Below are 15,690 nucleotides of genomic sequence, written 5' to 3' on the forward strand. Positions count from 1 at the left end.
TCTTTTTCTTCCCGTCAGCCCCTCAATTGGCTATTAGTTCAGTGATACTTCAGCACCTTGAGAACAAATTAAAACTACTATTTCCCAACATTTTATGCCATGACAGGCTTTCTGTTTTGTTTTAACTTTGTCCATTTGTTTTTTTCCTGCATAGTCTGGATTACTTAAGTAATTAATAAAATACGTTTTTAAAAAGAGTTTTCCAAATTAAGGTTAACCTGGACACAGTAGGTCTTTACATAGGAACCATTATGTTCAGGGTTCCTTTTGAAGGCTCTCAGGCAATGCCTATTGATTGCCAGGCCCTGGGCTGGGCATTGAGAATGCAGATGAGTAAAACAATGTTTCTGCTGATAAGGATCCATCATCAAAGCTCCCTCCGCTGGTCAAAGGCAGATGCTTAGGATAAAACTTTCCATCTGGGTGCCGAAATGCTACTACCCTAGCAGGCAGTGGAGTATCTGCTCAATGGCCTATGGTTAATGCACATTTTTGCAGTTATCTCTGATAGGGTGACAAAGAACCCCATCTAACAGATTCCCCTGAGAGTTTCTGAAATTAGGAGAGGTTGCTGTCTGCCTGAGATGATTAAGTGAAGTTCTAGTAGGCAAGAGGAAGAGTTAAGTGACCTTGAGTTCTTTTTAATTCCAGTTGTAAAATCAACGTCACCACTTTTCTGAGGGTTCAGTAGGAAACTAAGATTCCACAATGTCCATTAATTTTATAATCCCTCAACTCAAGCCTAATCATTTCTTTTCATCACTTTTGCTAAGATCAACTATGGCATTGGTTTTCTTTGGCTTAGTATCTCAGGCCCGCTGAGAAAAATTAACTTGTTAAATATAGAATATGCAATGTTCACCCAATGTTTACACACACCACTTGCCTAACGTGCTAACAGAATGGGGACACAAAGAAGGAAAATCCTTCCTCTCACACGGCTCATCTTCTCCCCACCCACATGTGTTAGGCTAACTCTGGAACAAGCCCAAGAATGGTCTTTCACTCCCTAAGGAGGATAAACTGGCTCCTGAGGAACCCTAAGTGGTACCCCTGGAGAGCAGGTTATGGCCTCCTCTCCTGCTATAATGATAGGTGTATAGTAAAAAATTTAACCTTGCTCAAAAAGAGGTTAAAAGAGGTCTGCCCTTTGCCCTTGGATTCTGGGATATAATCTCTAAGCCCTTAGAATGTCATGTCTCATAGGAGTATCTTTGTTCGCCTTGGCCTTGGATCACGTAGGATAGCCCAACAATGTGATTTTGAGTAAGTGCTGGCCACACCAGGTAGCCACAGGGTGGAGGCTGGCCACATTAGGTATTAACACTACACTTTAGGATTGGGGCTTTGGTATCAGTGGTGCTAGTCAACTTCCAAAAGGGCTGAAGATCAGAGACTGAGACCAACCCTGTGAGCAATCAATCACACCTGCATCATGGAAGCCCCTGAAAACTCTGAATGTCGAGACTCATGTGAGCTTCCCTACTCCATGTGTATTATCACACGTGGATGCCAGAAGAATAATGCTATCCTGACTCCATGGAGAGAGGATGACTCAAGTTCCATGTTGGGTTCTTTTCCTGGACTCTGCCCTCCCTGTGCATCTTTTCCCTTGGCTGATTTTAATCTGTAACCTTCCCTGTAATAAACCATAAATGCAAGTATGGTTTCAGTGGGTTCTGTGAGTCCCTTTAGAAAGTTATCAAACATGAGGGTGGTTTTGGAACTCCCTCCAAACTCACAGTTAATTCCAGAAGTAAGAGTGGTCTTGTGTGGACTGTGTTCCCTCTAACTTTGCAGTTGGCTAATTTACACAGCAGGTCAGGGCATGGTCTGAGCTATCAACAGATTTGAATTAGGTAGACGTGACCTATATCCTATCCTTCCCAGCACTGAGTGTCCCCCTTTCCTCTCTGCTTCTCCTACATTCTTGCTTAATTCTTTCCTATTTATTCTTCCACTTCCAACTTCACTGCCATCTTTCTCCTCCCCCCCTTATCAAAACCTACTCTGGAAAAGACAAGGGGAATCTGTTTATATGAATGTGTATAAATTGATACCAGATTGCAGAATATAAATGGGCCAACTAGTCAGTTCAGGTGGTATAAACAATAGTTACCCTCACCCCCAAGACTTTCGTATTTTAATTGATAGGCAGCAAATAGCACCCAACTGCTTAGGTTTGAATCCTGCTTTGCCAGCTACTAGCTGTGTGATCTTGGGCAAGTTAGTTAACATCTCCTCCAAGACTCAGTTTCCCTATTTTAAATGGGGAACTAATAATAGTACCTACCTCCTAGGGTTATTGTTAGAATGAAGTAATTTAATATATTTAAATACTTAAAATAGTGCCTGACACATAATAAGCACATAATAAACAGAAGATATTGCCACCATTTTTAACCAAAATCTTATTTCAAGGCAGTTTCTCATTTTGTCATTCATGGAATTTCTGAATCAGAATCACTTCTGAGTTAACCCATTAATCAACCTTGGCATCACTAAAAATGGAATAATAGAACATTGCATGTCTCTTTCTATGATAAAATATATGATACAATAAGAAGTAGATGACTTCAAGTACTAAAAAATTCTTGCCAAATTTTTAAAAATTGAAACTGAATCTAAATCAAGCCTCTATATCTAAAATCTAACTCCCATTTACAGACAACACAGGGGTTAGAACAAATTCTACAACACCAAGGGGTGGACTCAGCCAAATCCAGAATGTGGGATATTCTTATAGCCTTGCTACTCAAAGTATGGCCCCCTGTCTCCCCAGCCCTCAGCAGCTTCAGCATCACCTGAAAGATGGTTAGAAATGTAGAATCTCAGACCTAACTCAGATCTGCTGAGTCAGCATCAACAGTTAAACAAGATCCACAGGTGATTCACATGCACATTAAATTTGGAGAAGGTCTCTAACAAATCAATGTCTTAAAAAACTAGGGAGTCACACAGAATAAACAGATTTATGACAAAGACCATCCAACTGCAATGTAAAACCCTAGTTTGAATAGATTTAAACAAGCCAACCACAGAAAGGCATTTTTGACATAGAAAAATTTGAAAATGGATTGAGTATTAATTGATATTATAGAATTACTAATTTTGTTGGGTATGACATGCCATAGTCGTAGGTACAAACAAAAACAGTTGTTGGAGATGAATAGTTAAATATTTACTCATGAAATAACCTACTGTCTGGATTGGTTTTAAAATTTTTAATGGGTACATAAATGAAATGAAAAATATTGATAATTGATGGAAGTGGGTCATGGATACATGGAAGTTCATTACTCAACTTATTTTTGTGGCTACTTGAATTTTTCTATGATAATAAAAATTTTAATAAATAAACATTCTATTAAAAAATAATCACCTGGAATGTCTGCTTAAAATCAGATTTCTGGGCTCACCCACTCAAAATTACTGAATCCAAATGGCAAGTGTGAGCCCAGGCATGTGAGATTCTAAGATGCCAGGATTCTAAATAAGGGCAGAACCTGCAATGACACCACTCCCCCACCACAGCAATTGCCTACCCTTTCTAGTAAAAGACCTTAGTGCAATCTGTGAATCTCAGCTTCCCAAGGCCCACAAAACCATCATGAATTTACGTGAATTACAAATCAGGTCTCCCTCACTCTATTTGATAAATGTTGTTTTTGAAGTGGCAGAGGACAGAAAAAAAGAAAGAAGAAAGGAAAGGAAATGGAAGGGAAAAGGAAAAAAAGAAAAACAGAAACAGCAATACCTCTTTCTTTACCCCTAGGCTTCGTACCCACCACCACCAATGATGGCCCTTAGTCGACTACATGTCTGCCTTCACCCTAACATTGACAGCACCTGGCCCCCAGCCATCAGAAGGAGAAATCAACAGCAGAGGGAAGGCTGGGGAGAAGTTCTGTCAGGAAAGTTTAGGAGTTACTAAAATGGAAGAGGATGGCTTACTGCCTTTAAAAATAGACTCTAGAGGCATCTCTCACGCCACCCAGATTCAAATGTCCAGGTAAATACCCTAAATGAAATTTCAGCCAGAATTCTAAATGAAATTCCATGCACATGATTTACAACTTTAATGTGATGCCTATTGCCTTTAATTAAATGAGATGTCCTTTTTGAAATCACAGTTACAGACACTTGCCATTTTCAAAATGCCCTCAGGTAACTCCCAACATTTGTGCCCTTCAAGTGAGCAGTTCATTTTCACTCTCACATACATAATAACTCACCTAGGCCATTGCCGGCTGTGCCCATCAGCAGATGAGATTTACAGAAGCTTCACCACAGTAAATACATCAGGTCAGGCCTGCAAGGCTCCAGGATGGTTTCAAGACAGAAACTGTGTAGATAAAGTGAGACCTGAAAGGATAAATATCCCCCCAGTTGATATCCTAAAAGGGTAAAAGTTTAATGTTTGTATGTCTTTCCTGGTAAATTTTAACCTTTTTAGCATTACTTCTAAATGGATTACTTAAATCTTAAAACTATTTTTGGATTTAAACTTACTGTCTTGACCAACATGGCAGGACAAGTGATAAGTCTAATCCATTTTTTTTTTAATGATTTTTTAAAATGATTTGACAGCAAGAGGAAAACAAAGGAAAAAGTGAAGCCAACTCCTCATTTTTCAGGAAAGTGAGCGGACAAGCATGGCAGGAGTTCATCAATCTGTGAGCATCAGGCCTTGTCATCTGTTTCCATCAATTCATTTTCATTCATCACCTGAGCCAAGCCAAGAGGATAAGAAATGTCGATTAGACTTTGCTTTTCCCTCTAAGGCCTCCATGAATCTGAAGGTTCCATCTTACTCAACAACTTTAATTTATCTTCCCTTCTTTTTCTTCAGCTCTCTGTTGATATACAAGTATTGACTAACTAGACAAGCTGGGAGGAATGAGAGGACGCAGAGCCTTTCCTGCTAAACGTGTGGTTCATTTACTAGATGACAGCTGCTCACTAGATTCTCGGGGTGAGCCCAATTTGGCAGGATGACCGCAAATTTATTGTGAGGCTAAGGAATGCTATTAACATCTAGACTGATTTAGAGGGAGGGCAGGAATGGGTGCCTCTGTGAGATTTAGGTAATAGTTTCCCATTGCCTGGAAGGTCAAGACCCAACTCCCTAGCACATCTTACACAGCTGATCACAATCTGGCTCTTCCAGAGCCACCCTGCCTCAGCACCCACCATTCCCCCACAGAATCCACCCCAGGCTGCCCAAAGCTCTTTCCTCTGAGGCTCCATGTAAGTCTATTTTCCACCTGGAATTCTCTCTCAATATCCCACACATCTGCCAAGACCCAGCTCCAATATCATTCCCCCAGGGAAGGCTGCACTCACCTCTGGCTCCCTCCTCTTTGCCCTCATGGACTTTTCCATCTGCCTCCACTAAAGTTCACTGGCTTCTTACCATAATTATTTGTGTCTAAGTGTGTGATTATCAATGTACTAATCTGTTTTAATATGGAAATGGAAATGTTCTGTCTTCTCTTTTGCTGCAGTTGAAGAATGAAAGGAAATATAGTCCCTTTGAAGGTTTGATTCCTGACCTTGGGAAGTTTTAGGAAAAAATCGGGGGGTAGGAGATGTCTTGCCAATAAGTTCTGTTATGGAAGAAGAGAATAGAGGAGAATTTGTATGGCAGAGGGAAGGGCAGGACTCAAGAGGACTAAGTGAAAGGGGAGCAACTGGGGCAAAGGAGATGGAAAGAGCTGGGGTCTCTGAGGCCTGAGAACCAATGGAAGTCATGTTGGAACTGAGTCATTGCCCAAGGACAGCTCAACTTTCATCTTCAAGGAGAGCCTCCCATGTCCTGCACCCAAGGTCCATACCACCTGATCCCTCTTCTGCACCAGAGAGGATGTCCTTCTCCTCTCCCCTCCTTCTCCTCACCTCACCCTCAACTGCCCAGTACCCCCATACCAGCAGACATTACTTGGTTCTCATCCCATCGAACCTCCCCACACTCCAGAAAATCCATAAGGCCATAGGGGCAGGGGGTCTTGAACAGGTAGTAACACGGAAAGCCCACACTTATCCTAGGAAGTGGGGAGAGTGCATTAACTGAGCAAACTAGAGACATATGTAAGTAGCACCATAGTTGGTGACAGCTCTGTACTTCCGGCCATCTCCCTAACTTGACTGTAAGCTCAAGGACCAGGTCCCATTCATCACTGTTGCCTAGGAACAATGTAATCTGGAATGTAATAAGTTCATAGTAAATGTTAGTTTTATGACTATCTAAAAGCAAATTGCTTGTTCTTTCCGTAAAAATATGATCTTTTTGTAGTAGGAGAAAGTTTTCAAAAATTTTCTACTACCACTGTTTTTTTGTTTTTTGTTTTTTTTTACTAAACATTTATCAATATTTATTGGAGCACCTACCGTATGCAAAGTACTATGACAGGTAGAGAGGAGGGGAGGGGTGCTACAAGAATGAATAAACAGAAAATGACATTTAATGTGAGGTGATTCAAAATATAAAAGTAATCATTTTTATAGAAGCCAACATTCATAGCCAAAATGTTAAAATGTTAACATAATCTAATTTCAATCCTAAATTAGTACTCATCATCATTTTGTAATGGGTACTGAAAAGTGAAGTTTTTAACAGACATCCCCATAAGTTTCTCCCAGTAGTATCCTAGGCTGTTACTGTGGAAAAGACTTTGACACCACCAACTCCGGGCTCATAAACATCAAGGGAAGAAGGCTCAACATCAGCATATTATATGTGAGTAAAATACTGTTACCTATAATCTGCGTTGGAGTGCAGAATTCATGATTAGCATTTAAGTACCAGGAGGAGAATTATGAAGCCTTCTGCTGGTTTTCTTCAAACACAGGATTTAACTTTGGGTCCTAGCAATTTAAAACAACTAACATGTCAAGCTGGGATATTAGAAGTGATCAAATAGATCAAATATATCAGTAAGTAATGAACCTATGGCTGAAATTTAAGAACAGGGTTCAAAGGTGCATACAGTTGAAGGTCTTAAGTTTATCTCAGGCTGACTCAGGAGGTTTCATCTCTTCCCTGCTTTCTTTTACCCTAATTTTTCTCCCTCTCTCTTTCTCTCTACCAGACCCCTTTTCATATCTACTATTCTAATTGCATGTATTCTCCTCACTTGCAAGACTCTAGCTGGGTACAAAACTCATGCTCCATAAAGAAAATGCATCCACACATCTCTACACAGGCAAAATTACCTTATTCCCTTCTTTCACTTTATTCCTTGATGTAGTACTGGAAGCTTTTTAGTATTTATATGCTTTCTCTGGCCAGTTTTCCCACATCAGTCTACACAGATGCAGAGGTTCCTCCCCTTGGTGGTCTCATCCAGGAATTGGAAAGGGCTTTGTGGAGTGACCACGACCACATCTCTTGTGTTATCTGTTCTTCTGGACAAGGTCTTCTTTTTTTTTTTTTAGAGTTTTTTAAAAAGTTTTATTTCATATTGGGGCATAGCTGATTAACAATGTATTAGTTTCAGCGCACAACAAAGTGATTCATTTACACATATACATACACCTATTCTGTTTCAAATTCTTTTCCCATTTAGGTTATTATAGAATATTGAGCAGAATTCCCTGTGCTATATAGTAGGTCCTTGTTGGTTATCTATTTTAAATATAGTAGTGTGTACATGTCAATCCCACACTCGCAATCTACCCCTCCACCCCACCCTTCCCCCCTAGTAACCATAAGTTTGTCAGAGATCTTTTCTTTTTTGGGGGCAGGGGAGGTATAGTTGTTTTACAATGTTGTGTTGTTTCTACTGTACAGCGAAGTGGAGTTTCCTGTGCTATACAGCAGGTTCTCATTAGTTATCTGTTTTATACACATTAGTGTATATATGTCAATCCCAATCTCCCAGTTCCTCTCACCCCCTGCTTTCCCCCCGTGGTGTCCATACATTTGTTTTCTACTTCTGTGTCTCTATTTCTGTGGACAAGGCCTTTTTAAGGTGGTTGTAAATGGGCAGTGTACTTAGATGGTGCACACCTTTGGAGCAGGTTAAAGCTTAGCTTGCAGACACCAGAACTACCCGTCGATTGACACACAGAAATTCAGTTATTCAAATAAAAACATCAGTTGATCATCAGTTAATATCAAATTCACAAAGCAGCTGGCTGAGTTTTAAACTCTTTCACTTTCCAACTAGGAACTTTGCAGAAGCAATCATTGCAATAATCAGTGAATCAGGTTGTTGAAAGGACTAAGTACCAGACAGGCTGTAGTTCAAAACATCTAAACTGAAAATTTTACCATTAGGGAACTAGAGTAAAGCAGAATCACACTTCTCTCTATAATGGTTGAAATCCCACCTCAAAAACAATCAATCAGTGGTCATGACATGAAACAAAGTAAGCACAAGTCACTGCACAAGAGATTATGGAGTAGATTCTAGCACTTCTAAAATAACGAACACTTATAAAGGAGTTAAACTCAAATATGTTGCAGCATTGGAGTTTTAGTCTTAGACAAGCTATTAGACAAACCCAGGGCCACCATGCAAACTCTGGTAGGGGCATTATCCACTTTCATCTGTAAAAACCATATACTGAATTGTGACCTATAAATCTCCTGTAACCAATGCTGGACAAAAAAGGCACTTATTTTATGCTGTATTTCTTTTCTCTAAAAGGGGAATTATAATTTCTGAGTCTACATAAGGATTATCTGGAGCATTTATTAACATTAAATGCACATCTCCTCCCCCTGGCGACTGGGATTCAGTAAGTTTGAAGTGAGGTTCAAGGAGCTTTATTTCTTTTTTTTTTTTTTTTTAACTTTCCATTTTGAAATAATTTTAGACTTACCAGAAAGTTGTGAAAATAACACACACAGATTTCCTAATATTAGCATCTTAGTACAATTATCAAAACCAAAAATTTAACATTTATAAGATGCTCTTAATCAATTACAGTGGGTTGAGTTGTGGCCCCAAAAAGATATCTCTAAGTCTGAAGTCCCAGAACCTGCGAATGTGACCTTATTTGGAAAAATGGTCTTTACAGCTGTAATTAAGTAAGGAATCTCTAGATGAGATCATCTTGGATTAACCAGGTAGACTCTAAATTCAATGACAAGTGTTTTATAAGAAACGAAAACACAGGCAGAAGAGGAGAAACACAGGAGAGAAGCCCTGTACAGATGGAGGCAGAGGTTTGAGTTTTATTACCACAAGTCAAGGAACACCTGAATCCACCAGAAGCTGGAAGAAGCAAGGAAGGATCCTCTCCTAGAGCCTTCAGGAAGGAACTAACCCTGCCAACACCCTGATTTAAGACTTCTGACCTCCAGAACTGTGAAGGAATAAATTTTTGTTGTTTTAAGACACCCGGTTGCAGTACCTTATTACAGCAACTCTTGGAAACAAATTTATCCAGGTAACGATAATAAATGAAATAAATATTGTCTCTCATTTCTGATTATAATCACCTCTGCTTACTCTCAATAAAGGACTGATGAATTGCAAAACTATTTTTAACCTTGGCTTAACGTCCTACAACTTTACTCTCTTTCTTTCTGTCCTAACCTTATTATTTCCTAAATAGCCTTTTATAAATCTGAAATTTCTAAATTCCATGCAGGAGGGTTTCAAAGATAATTAATTGATCAAGGAGGATTCAGTATTCTTCATAAGTAAATTTATTGAGTACAAGCATCATATTTTGTGATTATTAAGCTTTGACATGAAAAATGAAGCTTAATTGCTACTGCCAAGGAACTAGGAAAAGCTTTTTTATATAAACAGTAACACAGATGGATTTTCATATGTCAAATAATTGAAGAGATTTTAAATGTGCATGGCATTCTCAATAACTCCCTACTGAATATTAAAGCAACGTAATATTTTACACAATGATTTAACTTTTGCATTGCATAAACAATAGGTGAAGAGTAGATCTTAAGCTTGATATTTTGGAACTGTTTTGACATATAATCCACAAATGGGAAACTTGGAATATACTCACTAAATGATCCAAAATATGTTGATATTGGAATTTCTGGTGATTGGTATCCAATTTTGACATTTCAGTGTATGATTAGCAATGTGTTTCAATGTCATTTGATTCAGATTAACACTTCAAGCAACGAAATGAAGTTACCTGATTCTCTTTAAGATATCTCTTGAATCTATCACTTTGCCCCCAACACTAAATAGTTAGATGGGTTTTGTTCAAGTAAAATCTTTTTAAATCTTCTATGAAACATAAGAATATGTATTTTATCCCTACCAAGAAAATAAGCACTAATTTTAGGTGCTTATTAATTATTTAATTCCATAAGCCTAGGAATTAAAATAAACCATTCTTCATCAAAGTAAACATTTTAGTGGAACTGAAAGGGGCTGTGAGCCCCTTTCAAAAGCTAAGGAATAAGTACCATATTCCTTATATGAATGGAGTCCATTGGCATTTGCTTAATGCTGCCAAGTACGGAAAGATTCTGTTGAATGATTCTGGCAGGTCTGAACACTTAATCTGCCTTCAACCTTTCCTCCCACTGTGAAAAATCTTCCAAAATGATTGGCTCTTAATGATTTTCCTTACATTCTGAAGGGGTAAATAGAAATTTTCACTTTAATTGCTCTTTATCTCTCATAACATGAGAAATCTAACCAGCAACTCTGTCAATGCCAAGTAGACTTGCTTTCATTATGAAGTGTAACTGATTTCCCCACACTTCTCTTGACATAGCTCAACAGATTGAATGTGTGGTAGTTAATATAGTCCTATCTGTTTCAAGATCTGCATCACAAGTACTAACAAACATAACATAACCAATAAACAAGTTTGTTTTTAAAAATAAAATGTAAATTTCCCTTCTCAATAAATATAGTCTGCAGCTGCTTAGAAAATATGAGAAATTGAATCTGAAAAACAATCCAGATATGTTTCTAAATATTAAAGAAAGGATATACTTCCATACTCATGAATAGGAAGACTCAACTTGTCAAAATGTCATTTCTTCCCAACTTGATCTGTAGATTCAATACAATTCCAATCAAAATCCCAGCAAGTTATTTTGTGGATATTGACAAACTGATTCTAAAGTTTATATAAAAAGGCAAAAACCCAGAATAGCCAACACAATATTGAAGAAGAACAAAGATGGAAGACTGGCACTAACGGACTTCACAACTTACTATAAAGTTATAGTAATCATGACAGTGTGGAACTGGTGAAATAATAGAGGAATAGATCCATGGAATGGAACAGAGAGCCCAGATATAGATCTCCATAAATATAATCAACAAAGGAGCAGAGGTAATACAATGGAGCAAAGGTAATCTTTTCAACAAATGGTGCTGGAACAACTGGACATCCACATTCAAAATAATTAACCTAGACAGATCTCACACCCTTCACAAAAATTAACTCAAAATGAATCACAAACCTAAATGTAAAATGCAAAACTATAAAACTCCTAGAAGAGAACATAGGAAAAAACCTAGATGATCTTGGGTATAGTGATAACGTTTAGATACAACACCAAGGCAGGATCCATGAAATAAATAATTGATAAGATGGATTTCATTAAAAGTAAAAACTTCTGCACTGAGAATGATAATGTCAAGAGAACAAGAAGATAAGCCACAGACTGAGAGAATACAATTGCAAAATACATATCTGATAAAGGACTGTTATCCAAAATATACAAGGAACTCTTAAAACTCAACAATAAGAAAACAAAAAACCCAATTAAAAACTAGGCCCAAAAAAAAAAAATGGTTCTGAAGAACCTAGGGACAGGACAAGAATAAAGGTGCAGACATAAAGAATGGAGTTGAGGACATGGGGTGGGGGAAGGGTAAACTGGGACAAGGTGAGAGAGTGGCATTGACATATATACACTATTAAATGTAAAATAGCTAGCTAGTGGGAAGTAGCCGCATAGCACAGGGAGATCAGCTCGGTGCTTTGTGACCACCTAAAGGGGTGGGATAAGGAGGATGAGAGGGAGATGCAAGAGGGAGGGGATATGGGGATATATGTATACATATAGCTGATTCACTTTGTTATACAGCAGAAACTAACACAACATTGCAAGGCAATTATACTCCAATAAAGATGTTAAAAAAAAAAAACAAAAAAAAAACTAGGTCAAAGGCTTTAACAGACACCTCACCAAAGACAATATACAGATGGCAAATAAGCATATAAAAATATGCTTCACCTCATATGTCATCAGGGAAATGCAAATTAAAGCAATACTACTACATACCTATTAGATTGGTCAAAATCCAGAACACTGACAACACCAAATGCTGACAAGCATGTGGAGCAACAGGAACTCTCTCGTTGCTGGTGGGAATACAAAATGCTACAGCCACTTTGGAAGACTGTTTGATGATTTCTTACAAAATTAAACATACTATTACCATATGATCCAACAATCATGCTCCTTGGTATTTACCTAAATGAGTTGAAAACTTATGTCCACACAAAAACCTGCACATGGATGTTTATAGCAGATTTATTCATAATTGCCAAAACCTGGAAGTAACCAAGATGTTCCTCAGTAGGTGAATGGATAAACAAACTGTGGTACATCCAGATAATGGAATGTTATTCAGTGATAAAAAGAAATGAACTATCAAGTCATGAAAAACATGGGGGAACCTTAAGTGCATATTTCTAAGTGAAAGAAACCAATCTGAAAAGCTACATACTGTATGATTCCAACTATACGACATTCCGGGAAAAGTAAAACTACGGACACAGTATAAAGATCAGTGGTTGCCAGGAGCTGGCAGTGGGGGTGGAAATGGGGACAGAGAGGAGGGTAGCAGGGGATGAATAGGCAGAACACAGAGAATTTTTAGGACATACTCTGAAAATACTCTGTATGCTAATGATGGATATATGTCATTATACATTTGTCCAAACCCATAAACTGTACAACACCAAGAGTGAACCCTAATGTAAATTATGAACTTTGGGTGATTATGCTGTGTCAGTGTAGGTTCACCAACTGCAACAAATGTACCACTCTGGTGGGGGATGTTCAAAACTGTGGAGGCCATGCATGTGTAGCATCAGGGGGTATATGGGAAATCTCTGTACCTTCTCTTCAATTTTGCTGTGAACCTGAAACTGCTCTAAAAAAAATAAAGCCTTAATTTTTAAAAAAAAGAAAGAAAGGTTATCCTGAGTTCATATTTCTAAATCTTCCCATCAAATCACTTCTCATCCAGTAGCTCCTCCATCCAACCAATTTCTCAGACCCAAAATCTATTGTCTTCCATGGTCCATCATCTCCTCCAATGTCCAAATGCCCAATTCCTCAACAAGACTTAGAGACACTTCCTCCGAAGTGTTTCCAATTCCTCCATTTTTCTCCACCTTCACCTGTCTCCTCCAAAACACCATCATCCCTTGTCTGATTTACAACAATAACCTCTGAACTGTTCACTCTCACTTGACCCTAATTCATTCTCCACACATCAGTCAACACAATCTTTAAAAAATGTAAAACTGTTCAACAGGTTCTCATTGCAGTTAAGATAAAACCACAATGAGATATCATCTCACACCTTTGAGAATGGCTATTATCAAAAAGACAACAAATAATAAGTGTTGGTGAGGATGTGGAGAAAAGAGAACCCTTGTACACTGTTGGTGGGAATGTAAATTGATGTACCAATTCCAGTGTGGAAAACAGTATGGAGGTTCTTCAAAAAATTAAAAATAGGAGTACCATATGATCCAGCAATTCCAGTTCTGGGTATATATCCAAAGGAAATGAAATTAGTATTTCAAAACGATTTCTGCACTCCCATGTTCATTGCAGCATTATTCACAATAGCCAAGACATGGAAGCCACCTAAGTGTCCACCAACAGATGAATGGATAAAGAAAATGTGGCATATATATATATATATATATATATATATATATATATATACACACACACACAATGGAATATTACTCAACCATAAAAAAGAACGAAATCCTGCCATTCGTGACAACATGAATGGACCCTGAGGACACTATGCTAAGTGAAATAAGGTAGACAGAGAGAGACAAAAACTTTTTGATCTCACTTACACGTGGAGGCTGAAAAAGTCATACTTATAGAAAAAGAGAGTAGTATAGTGGTTACCAGGTTCTGGGAGGTGGGGGAAATGGGGAGATGTTGGTCAAAGTATACAAACTTCCAGATATAAGACGAATAAGTTCTAGGGCTCTAATGTGTAGCATGGTGACTATAATTAACATGACTGTATTATATGCTTAAAAGTTGCTGGGAGAGTAGATCTTTAATGTTCTCACCAGAAAAGAAGGTAATTATGCGAGGTGATGTGTAACTAACCTTATTGTGGTAATCATTTCACAATATATATGTGTATCAAATCATCGCATTGTACACCTTAAACTTACACAATGTTATATGTCAATTTTATCTCAATAAAGCTGGGGAAAAACTATGTAAAAAAAAAAACAAAACCACTAAAATCCTTCACTTTGATACAAAGCTCTGCATCACCTGGTCCTGCTCACCTCTCCAGACTTACCTCTACCATGTGTCACCTGCTCTCTATGCTGCAGGTCACGTGGCCGCCTCGGGGCCTTTGCACTCTCCCACCCTTATCCCTCTTCTTTACCTGCTTCATCTACTCATCATTTAGGTCTCAGCTTATTCTACTCTTTGATAGAAGCCCTCTCTGCCCCTAACCTAAATCTCTCTTTCTCTTATCATTTCTAATTGCACTATTTAAATATCTTTCCTAGCATATATGTCTTATATGTATACTGGATATAATATAATGTATATTTGTATAATTTATACGTATAGACTTATTTGTACAAATAGTGTTTAGTATTTATCCCCCCACTAGACTCTACGCTTTATAGGAGGCAAGAGTATCTGTATTGCTCACCATTTTCTCCCCACAACCAGCACTCTGCCTGGCCTAGAAGGTGCTTAGTGTATATATTTGCTCAGTATGTACCTTAATAAACAAAAGGCAAGAACCTCCACCTTCATGTCAATAAGAAATATTGCCACTACTTTCTTTTCATGATCATTCAAAAGTATGAAGTTGTGTATCCTAACAGTTACTCTGTTATCCCTACTATCTTCTGAACCTAACCTCTGGAAGCTTTTATACACACTGTAAATTCCATATACTGTACATAAACAGAGAGGGCTATGAAAGGAAAGAAGGCATGAATTGGTCTGGGTCTGCACTATGACAAACATCTGACTACAACAGGAGAGAAGGAATCTGCAATCTTTTAACTTCTATTTTAATTAATTATCTAGATTCTGGATAATCTGTGTTAAAATAAAAAAAATAATATTAGTATTATTGTTGTTACTGTTATTATATTTGTATGTGATTTTATAGTTAAACAAGTGTCAAATCAAAATATTAAACACGTAATTTCACAAACCAAACAACTACATCTATAATTGCAAACTTCTATACATGCTAAGAATAAGATTTGGAAGTGCCATAGGAAACAGTAACCCTTACATATTCACTTCTCCTTTCATTCAATATTCATTTATTAAATATTTACCACATGCCAGGGAACAAACCCAATGCTAAATATACAAGAATAAATAAGATGAGTAGCTCAGCCTTCTCCATGGAATCCGCACAACAATGCTACAGAGTGGTCAGGACAGATACTATCATTCCACTTTACACATGAGGACAGAGA

At 37.9% G+C, this 15,690-nt stretch overlaps 1 long non-coding RNA gene across 1 annotated transcript in view; it reads right to left on the bottom strand.

The window, feature by feature from the left end:
• Positions 1 to 15,690, bottom strand: part of LOC309629842 — a 701,738-nt gene that overhangs the window by 536,047 nt on the left and 150,001 nt on the right. The window lies entirely within an intron of this gene.

Source organism: Balaenoptera borealis (assembly GCF_965194805.1).
Source record: "Balaenoptera borealis genome assembly, chromosome: 5".
NCBI lineage: Eukaryota > Metazoa > Chordata > Mammalia > Artiodactyla > Balaenopteridae > Balaenoptera > Balaenoptera borealis.